Genomic DNA, 14,995 nt, shown 5'->3' with positions numbered 1-14,995 from the left:
TAATAACATCGCGCAATGGGTGTTTTGAGGATTATATAAGGTATAAATCATTCAATTGTCAGATGCTTTGCAAATAATAACTAATAACAATATTTCATTCCAATTTTGTAGGTGTGAAGACTGGGTACCTGGACATATCTCCAAATCTTAGTTGTTGGTCAGGTTTCAGGAATCACCTTTCCTAAACTGATTAATCTGTTAAAAGCTTGAATCTGCAAACAACATTGTTTTCAGACAGTTCATTCTTCCATCCAGGGATGCCCCCTTAGAGAGTGTGGATGGGGATGTGTGTGTGTGTGTATGTGTGTTACGTGAGAAAAGTTCAATAATCAAAAGAACGTACTTCTGTGCTATACATTGAAAAACAAGTCGCAGTCCTTATTTTCACTTTCCACCGTCACTTTGTGAGACAGGTATCAGAGCTTGGGAATTGCGTCAAAAGGAAATGCCACAGGTTCCGCGCATTTCCTTCCAGGACCCGCGCAGAGGCGGGAGAGAGAATGACCAATCGGAGCGCAAGTTAAGGCTGCTCCCGCCTCTTTCCGAAGAGCCCCGCCTCTTTTCCGTACCGCCCTCTGGGAGTAGGGAAGTGCAGCAGGCTCGTCCCGCCCCCTCCTCTGAGTGACAGGACCGTGGACAGCAACATTTCCAGCCGGACACATAGTTTGTTGGCCCTTGCGTTGGCTGAGCTGAGGTGTGTGTGTCCCGCGAGGGCGAGGGGATTGGGGAGGCCCTGCCCGGGAAGCTCGGGGTCCGGGACTGAAAGCAGGCGCACCTCCTTAGTGGGCCCCCAATGCGTTTAGGAGACGTTCGATCCGCTCCTGGGAGCGGCACTTGGGCGGGCTGGGCAGAGGGGGGCTCTGGAAGAGGAGGAACCCAGAGCCCGGGAAACCCAGTAGGTACGGTAATGACTTAAGGACCCTTCCCGGCGAGCAGGGAGATCGCGGTGGGGGTGGGGATGGCGGACGCGGGATTCGTGCGGTGGGTGGGCGTGGCCGCCGTGGTTGCTAAAGAACGCGCGGTTCCCGCCCTGCCAGCGTGTCTGGCGCTGGTTGCTGAGCCCTAGAAACCGTAGCCCCACCCACCTCCCAAGGCCTTCCATTAGGGTAGGGGTTGGCTCCCGTATGCTGTCAGTTAATTCGCGTCTGTTAATTTCACTGTGCTGATATCTGCGTCTATAGTTCCCTCTCAGGCCTCCCTCTCTCATGTTACTCTTCTCAACATTTTTCCTCACCTCCCCTTCTAAAATGAACAAGAATCTGCAGACCAAAATATGTGAAGAGAAGGGCTTCAGGCAGCCTGAGGTGGCTTTATTGCCAGGATGGTTGGGCGGGATTGGGTCTTTTCCTGGTGTTTGGTGAATCCCTGAACCCACATGGTGTCCACGTGGATGACTAGGAAAAGGCAGTTAGAAGATCTGATTTCTTCCACCTGGAATTATTTTTAATCGGTGCTGCTGTTTGAGCTCAATGAGCTTCTCAGGAAGTTGAGGCAATTCATTATTGGACATGCCCTAATATATGATCTCCCTTTCGGACCCTATTATGGAGAAGGGTGGTACTAAGCCTATAAAGCCCTCTTTTGCTTCACTGTCCCATATTTAATGATTAACTATGAGATGGTAACGATACATAACCATTTCAAATCTCTTCTTTGCCCCAATCAGCTGGCCCCAAATGATTCAGCAAAACTAACATTCCATAGAGAAAACACAAAGGAGCTGAAAGTCTGCTTTTACTTCCTTCTGCTAGGTTTACTGTATAAATCCCCAAGAAGGAAGCTTGTACTACTTGTTACCACTGGGAAGAAGACTGGCCTAAAAGTCAGGAATCTAGCAGGGTTTGGAAATATTTGCCCTTGGGCAGTAACCCTCATAACTGTTTTCTCATCTGGAAAGTGGAGATACTTATGTGCCCTTTATTTCTAAAAAGTAAGGAGGAATAATTGGTTGTCAAAGTGTTATTAAAGTAATGATCTAACAGTTTACAGTAATGTAAACTGTTATTGATTACACTTTTAATCTATCTTTTTGTCTCTATGATCTCTGTTGTTGATTCTGTATTAGTTCTTCTTAGTACCTGAAATGTCTTGCATGACATTTTTTTTTTCCATTGACATCACTAGATATTTTTCAAGTATATTCAGAGCCTGAAAGAATTGGTAAAGAGTACTTTCTAATTAAACGATGAGTGACCTTTTTGGTGTCATATACGATTGTAAGAAGCCAAGGGAAGCTATTGACTCTCGCCTTAGAATAAAAACACAATTACAAGCATAAGTGGACTTTGGATAAAGAACATCTGTTTTTGATCAACTTCTTGAGGGTTAAAGAAATTACTCTCCCACCTTACCTCACTCCAAAGAGTGAGTAATTTATATCCAAAACTACTTGGCTGGGAGCAGAATTGGGTCTCTTTCCTTTCTTACGCAATGCATCTCACTGTAGCTTACCTTAGTTCATGGTCTTCAACGAATCCTTTTTCTTTTCTTTTCTTTTCTCTTTTTAGTGTTTAACAAACATGAGCTACCAATGATCAATAAACTGTTGCTGTCTTTCAAAAACATGTAAATTATATTTTATTCCAAATGCCCTTTGATCATCCTCTTAAAGAATATTCTTATGTTTAAGCAAGTAAAAGAGAAATTATTGTCAAATATTTTGGGAAAAGTTAAATTGTATTTTTGTAATTCTCTCTTCTATCAAAGTCCATTTTGGACAAAGAAAAGCTGATTACTTTTAGTGTGTGCTACTAGAATTATTTAACTTATATGAATGATCTTTTATAACATTATAATTTCCTGTGTCTAAAAAATATTGTGTTTGACTCCACTTTGGCTCTTTTCCTGATTTCTATATTAAAATGGAAGGCTAGAAATAGAGATATTTTGTTTGCTAACATACCTTAATCTAGCTTTATTAGTAAAAGTGGGCATCAGTAGTAGATACTATCATTAGATAGAGAAAACAATGAAAAGGAAAAATATATAGCTTTTGTAATAAACATAAGAGTGTTTAGGAACACTGATTGTTTCTTTAGCACTTATAATTTTATTCGAACTGTTTAGTATTCATTCCTTTGTTCACTCAACTCACTTCATTTCTAGTGGAGAAACTAGAATAAAGACAAACTGATTACAGCAAGAATTCTAATGGAATTAAAGTTTTAGGGCCTCAATAAATAATAGCTCTTCTCTTGAATTTATAAACAGACAGGTGGAGTTGGCAAGATCTGCTTCATTACTACAGAGTTGATTGGACATAGTGCTTTCAGTGGGAGACCAAAAATAAGTACTAGAACTTGCTTCCCCTTTTTAGCTCCACTTCCTTTCTTGGAACCTAGACTTTAGTCCAGTGAGAGAAAATTTCAGTTTAAAGAACAGATGCACTTACTCAGAATTGCTGGTCTGTATGATCCAGGGCAGAGAGGGAAGAAAAAGAAGATAAACCCCTAGTGTTTACAGGTTTATAACAGGTTATCCTTTCCCATTGGAATAATATGGACCAAAGGATTTCAGCTACGGATCATTGTTGGGAAGCTGTGAATACAGAGTGGGATCTGAGGCCAGGACTGTTAATCTAGTGCTTTGGTTTTTCATCCTGGATGGTACCTCTGGGCCATTTGAAATATGTGGAGGTGTTATTAAATTATCATGATATCTTTCAAAGCTACTGACTTTTAGGACCCTGACATTTAAGGATGCTGAATATTGTAGAGGTCCACCAGCTCTTGTATAATGTAGAGGTCCACTAGCTCAATGAAAGCTTTCCTTCCCCTACTCCAACACCAAAATCATCTTCAGACTACTCCAGTGGAAGTTCATCCATATAGAAACATGAAACTAGGTCAAATTTCCCACTAGTCTTTGTTCATATGTACCATGTTTTTTCTTTCTTTTTATTTTTTTTATTGAAGTGTAGTTGATTTACAATATTGTATTAGTTTTAGGTTTATAACAGAGTGGTTCACAATTTTTATAGATTATACTTCATTTAATGTTATTATAAAATATTAGCTATATTTCCTGTGCTGTACAATATATTCTTGTGGCATATTTATTTTATACATAGTAGTTTATACCACTCAGACCTCTATCCCTATCATGCCCCTACCTCTTTCAGTCTCCCCACTGGTAACCACTAGTTTGTTCTCTGTGAAATCTGTTTGTTTCATTATATTAATTTGTTTGTTTTACTTTTTAGGCTCCACATGTAAGTGGTAATATACAGTATTTGTCTTTCTCTGTCTGACTTATTTCACTAAGCATAATACCCTCTAGGCCCATTCATGTTGTCACAAATGGAAAGATTTCATTCTTTTTATGACTGAGTAATATTCCATTGTATATATACACACCACATCTTCTTTATCCATTCATCTATTGAGTACCTACCATGTTTTTGATATCAATAGATTTGACTCTAAATGTAAAGGTCTTAATAAAAACACTGCTTAGAATGTGGTTATTTTTTGGTATTCTCTCAGAATGACTAAAATTACATTAATGGAAAATAGTGATACATAGTTCATCATATTTAATATCCTTAAGACTGAATATATCCTTACTGAACATATAAGAATCATAGACTCCTAGAGTTCATTTTTTTCACCCCTATTATGTACATTTAATTCTTTCTTATATGGTACAACTGTTAAGTATCTTTGCAACAATAGAGTGAGTAGGTATATATTTTCATCAAAAAGAAAAGATGACTTCTTAGCTTACTTTTAAGTTTTAAAATGTTAACAACAATAGAAAGATAAATACTCTGTATTCAGTGGTTTAACAAACTCTGTTGTGTTGAATCAGAAGGTGGAGACAGTTCTGTAAATGAGAGGATCTTTTCAATTTCATGGTTTCAAGCCATTGAACTTGGAGAATGAAGCAGGAATAAAGTACCTTAGTTCTTCTATAGTAGTAGTATGTAGGACAAAGTTGCAAAAACAGCAGACCAATTAGATTGAACAACTTAAAATTTTGGGGAAGAGGAAGGGAAGATAGTTTAATACAAAAAGCATTTTTTACATACTTTGAATTTTAAAATATTCAAATATTGCAAGATATAGAATAAGAAATTATATGGATACCTGTGACAAAATCCTAACTGTAGATTAAAGTTTATAACCTACACCAGCTAGAAAGTGCACTGGACTGAAAGTTTTAGACTTGGCTCCAGCAGTAGATACATCATTTGTTGGGTTTTATAATGTCTCCAGGCATCAAGTTCCTTATTTGTGAATAGAAAGAGTTGAAGACTTACTGTTTTCTACTAGTTTTTTTCTGAAGAATATGCTTGAGTATCATAAAAATTCTCATTATTCACAGTGATTCACTTATAGCAGTTTACAGCACTGAATCTTTCTGGGCAGGAGTGTATTAGATACTTTTTAGGTATAATTTTAAAAAGTATATCCCAGTTCCTGATTTCATTTTGTCTGTTCATAGAGGTCTAGTCTCTGTCTCTTCTCCTTCCCTCAACATCCCCCTCACCCTCCACACATGCACACACTTGGAAAACACTGGGCTATGTAGAAATGATCTATACAGGCTCTTTCAATGCCAGAACTTTCTGGATAAATTTAGCATTTGAAATGAATAAAGTGGAACAAAAAAATCCCACAAAACCAAGGAAAAGGAAATTGGCAGAATACTCATAGGCATACCTGTGAAAATCTGAGAAGAATTTTAAGCTAAGGAAGAACATTTGAGGGAATTTTTTGATATCTAACATATGCAAGAATGCATAGCCTCTATGGATAGGAGAACTTCATATAAAAAGAGCAACGATTAAGTGACACTAGGAAGAGAATAAAATAAAACAAAAAGAGGACAAAGAAACTGAAAAATGTGAGAATTGTATTTTATATTCATGCTGTATAATTTCTGTATTTCAAAGTCTGATATAGGTTTTACTGGGATGAAATCAAGGAATTGGCAGGGATGCATTTCTTTCTGGGGACTCTGGGAGAGACTGTTTCCTTGCCTTTTCTGGCTTTTGGAGGCTGCCCACATTCTTTGGTTTATGGCTCCCTTCCTCCATCTTCAAAGCCAGCAACATTGCATTTCTCTGACTATTCTTCTGTAGTCAAATACATTATGACCACAACTAGGAAAACTTAACAACATTTAAAGACTCAGCTGGATAATTCAGGTGGTTCTTCATTTAATCACATCTGCAAAGTTCCTTTTGCAATGTAAGGTAACATATTCACAAGTTCTAAGAATTAGGACTTGGACATCTTTGAGGAGGGACATTTCTGCCTATCACAATAACATATTAAAAGTTTATATCTGAGGCAGTAAAGAGCAGAACCGATGTTATGGTAGAAAATCTAATGTGTGGAGAATAGACTTGAAAAAATGTCCTAGTTGAAATACTGAATGCATGAAAAGAGAGAAAGATGAATGAAGTCCATTATATGAACATTTGGAATTTCTGAAGGAGAAGGAGAGACTAGAAAATAGATAATTATTCCTAAACAAGAGAACAGAACATTTGAAAAAAAGTAATAAACAAAGGGATAACAGGAAATAAAAGTTTTATGAACTAAAAATGACCAATGTATTAGAAAGGATATTTCTTATATGAGATGTAACAACTCAGAGATACAATATCAATATTTTTTTCAAATTATAATGATGAAAAAATTTTCATATGTATAGAAAGAGAGAGAAAAAATAGCATATTATTATCAGGAAACAAAAATTAAGCTAATCTCAGACTTCTTTTCTGTAGTATTAAATACCAAATGACAACAGAGCAACATTTTTAGAGTTTAAAATAAAATTCCATGCAATCTATCTTGTTCACACACAGCAACAGAAAACCACTCTTAAGTATATAAAGAACTCTAAACTACATACTTTTGCTTTGGAGGGAAAAAGGACAATAATTTATAAGAAGCTGATACAATATAAATGCAAAAGCGATGGTATATTAAAAAACAAACAAAAAAGATGATATATCTCAGAGCCCTAGAATATAGAGGTGGCTTTAATAATTACGTTAAGTCTAGTTAAAAATTCAAATGTAACAAAAAAACTGCATGAGAAGATATATAATGTAAAAATTAATTCAGCAACAGCAATGTAAATTTAAATAAAACATTGTGATTTTCTGATTTATTTATGCCAGAGATGAAACCTGGTAATTCAAGAGTATGAATAGATTAAAGAATAAACCATAGATCAGCAAACTATGACCTGGAACCCACCCACATCTGGCTTGTTTTTGTAAGACCCATGAACCAAGAATAGTTTTTATGTTTTTAAATGGTTGAAAAAAATCAAAACAATGATATTTTGCAATGTGAAAATTATATGAAATTCCAACTCTATTGTTTATAAATAAAGTTTTATTGGAACACAGCTACATTCATTTTTTTACATATTGTCTATAGCTGTTTTTGTGTTAAAACAGCAGTGTTGAGTAATTGCAACAGAGATGTAAATGTGGTGCTCTCATAGCTTTGCATTGCTTCTCAGAGCACTACAAATCACAGTGACAAAATTGGGTTATAACTTAATTTTGTCTCTTGACCTGCAGAGCCTAAAATATTTATGATCTGGCCCTTTACAGAAAAACTTTGCAACTCCTAACCTAAACTATATATATGGACTTTAGTGTATAAGACTGAAACTTTCTTTTCAATTCACGGTACCCAGATTTACTCAGTTATTGCCCTTCAATGTTCTACTTACCCTAGCAACTCTTTGGTCTTATATGGACTTGGGTTAAAACCAAGAATCTATTATTCTTTATATTTAATAATCCAAATTTTCTCTTTTTCATCTCTGTGCTTTAGAAACAAAATTTATGTAAAGATTTTAGAATATCACTTCCAAAGACAAAAATCAGTTAATACTGCAATACTATAAGAAGAAAAAATGAATACTTTACTATTGTATGCCAAAATTATATGTGCTTATAGAGATAGATAAGCAGGTACTACATTTAATAAGTAGGTTGTATGTCAATCAGTTAATAATCAAATATTTGTTTGGCAAGTATAGGTGAATTATTTCAGAAGAAGTGACATTGAAACAGTTTTTGAAGGGTATTTGTAAATTCAAGGTGGTTAAGGCTGGGGCTAAGGTAACATGGAGAACAAGATTTGTAAAGCCACTAAGCTGTCAGTAGGGTCATGTGATTGGGAAATGTAAGAAATTCAGTAGCTGGAACAGAATTTGGAAAAAAAAAAGTGGCTGGAGTTGAGGCAATAAGACCTGCTAGCCCAGGCCAAGAAGGCTATTATATGTCATGCAAAACAATTCTCATCTTGTGAGCAATGAGGATCCATTTCAGAGTTTTGAACTGCAGAGCAACATGATCAGATTAGTGTTTAGAATAATGGTTCTTAAATTTTTCAAGTACAGCACTCCCTAAAATTCTTTAATGCTATGACTTATACCTTCATGAAGCAAAAGTTGCCTTGGGATATACCCATTTATGTTATATTTATAACAGTTTTTCCTCTGAGGGGGATATATAAACAATCCCTCAATTTCTTTTCTCCATTTTATGTAAAGTCTATATCTCAGATAAATGATCTGAATACACTCTTCCTTGTAGAGGAAAGTGAGTGTGTTCTGTGATTAGACAGATTTGATTTCAGATCTCTACCCTTATCTTGTTAACTGCATGCTTGGAAAAGTCACCTAATCATTAGAAAACCTAGTTTTCCCAGTTGGGCTTAATTGTACTTATCCCACGGGAATATTATGAGATTTTCTGATAATGCATGCGACATGCTTAACACAGTAAATTGCTGGTATTATTATTATTACTAATATTAATCATCATTATAAGGCTTCACATTATTCACATTTTCAAGACACAGAAGTTTTGAAAAATTATTTTTTCCAAGTTTTCACAAAGTCATTTGAGGCAAACCATCTTTGAAATGACAAGATACTACTTATATAGTATTTATTTTTCTAGTCAGTGTCAATATTGATAAAATTTTGCTGTGAAGTATTGATGTGCTGCCCCCATACTCCTCTAAGAATGTCATGTAATTATGGTAGATATGGGACATATTGCCTTTCTATAGTCTCCAAAACACATCTTGCCCATTTTATTTTTTTTTATTTTTATTATTTATTTATTTTTTAGAATTTTTTAAAAACTTTTTTTAAAAATTAAAAAAAAAATTTTAAGTCTTTTAAAAAGACTTTTAAAATTCTTCTAAAATTCTGGACCATTCTTAAAGTCTTTATTGAATTTGTTACAATATTGCTTGTTTTATGTTTTGGTTTTTTGGCTGCGAGGCATGTGGTATCTTAGCTCCCTGACCAGGGATCGAACCTGCACCCCCTGCATTGGAAGACGAAGTCTTAACCACTGGATCACCAGGGAAGTCCCTCAAACATTTTAGATAAGGACTACAGATCTATATTATTATGATTCTTTTATTTTAATAACAGCTTCATTGAGATATGATTCACAATCATAAAATTTATCATTTTAAAGTGTACAATTCAGTGGGTTTTAGCATATTCACAGAGTTGTGCAATCACTACTATCTAATTTTAGAATATTTTCATCACCTCAGAAAGTACCCACTATCAGTCACTCCCCATCTGTTCTGCTCTCACCCTCACCGTTAAACTTTTTCTGTCTCTATAGATTTTCTCATTCTGAACATTTAATATAAAGAGAACAATAGGAATGATGCATTAATTGGACTGTTGTGAATGGCTTCTTTCACTTAGCATAATGTTTTCAAAGTTCATCCATGTTGTACCATGTATCAATATTTCATTACTTTATATATTGAAATAATATTCAATCGTATGGTTATACCACATTTTGTTTATCTGTTTATCACGGATTGTTTTCACTTTCTGTCTATAAGGATAATGCTGCTATTTACATTTGTGTACACATTTTAATGTGAACATACATTTTCATTTCTCTCACATATATACCTGGGAGTGGAATTACTGGGTCACGTGGCCATTCTGTTTAGTTTTTTGAGGAACAACCAAACTGTTTTCCAAAATGGATGCACCATTTTGCTTTCCCACAAACAATGTATGAAGGTTCTAGTTTCTCCACATCCACAGCAGCACTCCTTATTATCTGTCTTTTGGTATAGCCATCCTAGTGGGTATGATTTGAATTGTGATTTTGATTTGAATTTCCCTAATAACTGATGATACTGGGTATCTTTTCATGTACTTATGGCAATTTGTATTTATTCTTTGAGGAAATATCTATTCAAATCCCTTGCACATTTAAAAATTGTTATTCATGTTTTTACTGTTGTAAGCGTTCTTCATATATTCTCTGTATATGACCCTTATCAGTTATACAATTTGCAAATATTTTCTCCCATTCTGTGGGTTGTCTTTTCATTTTCTTGATCATGTCTTTTGGAATACAAAAGTTGTTTTATTCTGATGAAGTCCAATTTACCTATCTTTTATTTTGTTGCTTGTGCTTTTCATGTTGTTTCTAAGAAACTATTGCCTAACACAAGGTCATGAAGTTTTACTTCTGTGTTTTCTTCCAAGCATTTTATAATTTCAGCCTTTGCATTTAGGTCTATGACTTGGTTTTAGTTAATTTTTGTGTATGGTATGAAGTAGGAGTTCAACTTTATTCTTTGGCAGCATCATTTTTTTTTAGGACTGTGCTTTCATATCGTGACTCTTGACCTGAATTATCGTCATTATTTTCAAATAGTCTAAAAATTGCAAGCTATTTTTTTACTGAAATACAGTTGACCTACAATATTATATTAGTTTCAGGTATACTGTATAGTGACTTGACATTTGCATACATTATGAAATGATCACCACAATAAGTCTAGTAACCATCTGTCCCCATACAAAAATATTATTGACTGTATTCCTTATGCTATAACTTATTTATTGTATAACTGGAGTTTGTATCTCTTAATACTCCACCTATTTCACCCACCTCCCCACCTCTCACCCTTCTAGTAACCTCCCATTTGTTCTTTTCATCGATGAGTCTCTTTTCATTTTGTTTTGTTTGTTTGATCATGCAGTATTGGTCTTTTTCTTCACCTGATTTATTTAACTTAGCATAATACCCTCTTGATTCTTTTGCATGTAGGTATCCAGTTTCCCCAACACTATTTATTGAAGAGGCTGTCTTTTCCCCATTACATATTCTTACCTCTTTTGTCATAGATTTATTGATTGTATAAGTGTGAATTTCTTTCTGGACTCTGTTCTATTCCATTGATCTGTGTGTCTCTTTTTGTGCCAGTATCATACTGTTTTGATTACTGTAGCTTTGTAGTGTAGTTTGAAATCAGGGAGGGTAATATCTCCAGGTTTGTTCTTCTTTCTCAAGATTGCTTTGACTATTCTGGGTCTTTTTGTGTCCATACAAATTTTAGAATTGCTTGTTCTAGTTTGGTAAAGAATCCTTTGGGATTTGATAGGAATTGCATTGACTCTGTTGATTGCCTTGAGTAGTATGGTCATTTCAGCAATATTAGTTAGTTCAATCCATGAGCACAGTATATTTTTCAATTGTTTGTGTGGCTTCAATTTCTTTCCTCAATGTCTTAGAGTTTTCTGAGTACAGGACTTTTACCACCTTGGTTAGATTTATTTCTAGGAATTTTATTCTTTTAAATGCAATTATAAATGAGATTATTTTCTTAATTTCTCTTTTTCATAGTTCATTGTTAGTGTATAGCTAAGCAACAGTTTTTGTATATTAACTTTATTGAATTCATTGGTGAGTTCTAATAGTTTTGCAATGGTGTCTTTGGATTTTCTATGTATTTATATATGTATATAAATTATATAGTATATACATATTTTATATATATGCATATATATATTTTATATATATATTCTAATCATCTGTAAACAGGGACAGTTTTACTTCCTTCTTTCCAATTTGGATTTCTTTTATTTATTTTTCTTCTCTCATTGCTGTGGCTATGACTTCTGATACCAGGTTGAATAAAAGTGGCAAGAGTGGGCATCTATATCTTGTTCCTGATCTCAGAGTAAATGCTTTCAGCTTTTCACCATTGAGTATAATGTTGGCTATAGGTTTGTTAGTTTGTTATACATGGCCTTTATTATGTTGAGGTACATTCCCTCTATACCCATTTTGTTGAGAGTTTTTATCACAAATGATGCTGAATTTTGTCAAAAGCTTTTTCTACATCTATTGAGATGATCATTTGTTTAAATTTGATAATGCAGTGTATCACATTGATTGATTTGTGAGTATTGAATCATCTTGTGTCACTGCAATAAATCCCACTCGATCATGGTGTATGATTCTTTTAATGTATTGCTTGATTTGTTAATATTTTGTTGAGGATTTTTGCATATATGTTTATCAGTGGTGTTGACCTGTAATTTTCTGTTTTTGTGGTCTCTTTTTCTGGTTTTGGTATTCAGGGTGATGTTAGCCATGTAAGATGAGTTTGGAAGTGTTGCTACCTCTTCAGTTTTCCAAATAGTTTGAGAAGGATTGATGTTAACTCTTTAAATATTTGGTAGAATTCATCTATGAAGCCATCTGGGCCTGGACTTTGTTAAGAATATTTGTTTTTTTATTACTGATTGAATTTGTTAATTAATGATTGAGTAAATTAATATTAATGTATTTATTAATGACTGAATTTCATTACTTGTAATTGGGCTCTTCATATTCGGTTGGCCAAAAAGTTCATCTGGGTTTTTCCATTACATCTTACAGAAAAAGATGTATGTTTTCCCATACATCTTACAGAAAACCCCAAACGAAATTTTTGGCCAACCCAATATTTTCTAAATTCTTCCTGATCAAGTCTTGGGAGATTGTACATTTCCAGAAATTTATTCATTTCTTCTAGGTTGGCACATAATTGGTTGTGGTAATCTCTTATGAGCCTTTGTATTTCTGTGGTGTCAGTTGTAACATCTCCTTTTTCATTTTTTGTTTTATTTATTTGGGCCCTCTGTTTTCCTTGATGAGTCTGTCTAATGGCTCATCCATTTCGTTTATCTTTTCACAAAACCAACTCTTAGTTTTATTGAACTTTTCTCTCTCTCCCTCTTTATTTTGTCTCTTTTATTTATGTCTGCTCTGATCTTTGTTATTTCTTTCCTTCTACTAACTTTGGATTTTGTTAGTTCTTTGTTTTCTATCACTTTAGGTGCAAGAACAGATTGTTTCTTTCAGTTTTTTTGTTTCCTGAGGTAGGCTTGTATCACTGTCAACTTCCATCTTAGAACTACTTTTTCTGCATCCCACAGATTGCTGTGTTTCCATTTTCGTTTGTCTTCAAATATTTTTTTACTTCATTTGATTTCCTCTATTACTGATTGGTTGTTTAAGTAGCATATTGTTTAGCTTCCACCATGTTTGTGTTTTCTGTAGTATTTTTTTTCTTGTAATTGATTTCTAGTCTCATAGTGTTTCGATGGAAAAAGATGCTTGATAATGATTTTAATCTTCTTAAATTTATGAAGACTATTTTGTGGCCTAGGATGTGATCTATTATGGAGAATGACCCATGTGCACTTGAAAAAAAATGTGTATTCTGCTGTTTGGGGGATGGAATATTTTATATGTATCTATTAATTTCATCTGCTTTAATGTGTCATTTAAGGCCAGTGTTTTTTTTTTTTTTTTTTTTTACTAATTTTCTGTCTCAATGATCTGTCCTTTGATATAAGTGGGGTGTTAAAGTCTTCTACTACTGTATTACTGTCAGTTTAACCCTTCATAGTGGTTAATATTTGCTTTATTTATTTAGGTGCTCCCATATTGGGTGCATCTATATTTACAATTGTTATATCTTCTTGTTGGGTTGATCCCATTATCATTATGTCATGTCATACTTTGTTTCTTATTACAGTTTTTGTTTTAAAATCTATTTTGTCTGTCAGTGCTACCTCAGTCTTTTTTGTTTCAATTTTCATAGAGTACTTTTTTTTCATTTCCTTACTTTCAGTCTGTGTGTGTCTTTAGAACTGTAATGACTCTTGTAGAAAGCATATGTATGAATCTTAATTTTTTAATCCATTCAGCCACTCCATGTCTTTTGATTGGAGCATTACGTCCATTTAAATTTAAAGTAATTCTTGATATGCATGTACTTTTTGTCATTTTGTTAATTGTTTTTGGGTTGTTTCTGCAGTTTTTTTTTTTTTTTTCTCTTTTCTTCTTTTGCTTCCCTATTGATTTGATGGCTATCTTAGTGTTATGTTTAGATTCCTTTCTCTTTTTTTGTGTCTGTATCTATTTTAGGTTTTTGATTTGTGGTTACCCTGTGGTTCATATATAACAACCTATGTACATATATATATATATACACATATGTATTGTGTATGTGTATGTATGTATGTGTGTGATTATTTTTAGTTGGTGATCTCTTAAGTTTGAAGGCATTCTAACCGCCTTATATTTTTACTCCCCCACCACCATGTTTAACATTTTTCATATTATATTTTTGTTTTTGTGTCCCTTAACTTTTTATTGTGGATATAGATGATTTTACAACTTTTGTCTTTTAATCTTCCTACTTTATAAGTGGTTGATTTACTGTATATTTGCCTTTATCAGTGAGATTCTTTTTTCCTTTCATAAGTTTCATATTTCCAGTTGTGGCCTTTTCTTTTATGATTAAAGGAGTCCTTTTAATATATCTTTTAGACCTGGTTTGGTGGTACTGAAGTCTTTTAATTTTTATTTTTCTGTAAAACTTTTGATCTCTCAATGAAATCCGAATGAAAGCCATGCCAGGTAGAGTATTTTTGGTTGTAGGTTTTTCCCTTTCATCATTTTAAATATATTGTGCCACTAGCTTCTTGCCGTCAGAATTTCTGCTAAAAGTCAGCTGATAGCCTTATGGGAGTTCCCTTATACATAACCTGCTGCTTTAATAGCCTTATGGGAGTTCCCTTATATATAACTTGTTGCTTTTAACTTGCTGCTTTAAATATCCTCTGTTGTTATTAATTTTTGCTATTTTATTTATAAAGTGTCTTGGCATGCACCTTCTTG

General features: G+C 34.1%; 1 protein-coding gene across 6 annotated transcripts in view; it reads left to right on the top strand.

Moving 5' to 3' along the window:
- Positions 1-603: 603 nt before the first annotated feature.
- The window catches only part of TRIQK (triple QxxK/R motif containing), a 99,656-nt gene continuing 85,264 nt past the window's right edge, over positions 604-14,995 (top strand). Inside the window, exon 1 of one of the 6 annotated variants that reach the window (XM_067017290.1) lies at positions 604-694. The gene's annotated coding sequence lies outside the window, so the exon portion shown is untranslated. Of the gene's footprint in view, positions 697-832; positions 900-14,995 lie in introns of those variants that run through there. The other 5 variants (XM_067017289.1, XM_067017294.1, XM_059043484.2 and 2 more) reach the window with 5 other exon arrangements.

Source organism: Kogia breviceps, chromosome 17 (genome assembly GCF_026419965.1).
Source record: "Kogia breviceps isolate mKogBre1 chromosome 17, mKogBre1 haplotype 1, whole genome shotgun sequence".
NCBI classification, from domain to species: domain Eukaryota; kingdom Metazoa; phylum Chordata; class Mammalia; order Artiodactyla; family Physeteridae; genus Kogia; species Kogia breviceps.
Note: the sequence above shows the minus strand (reverse complement) of the source record. Positions and strands in the feature narration are given on the sequence as shown.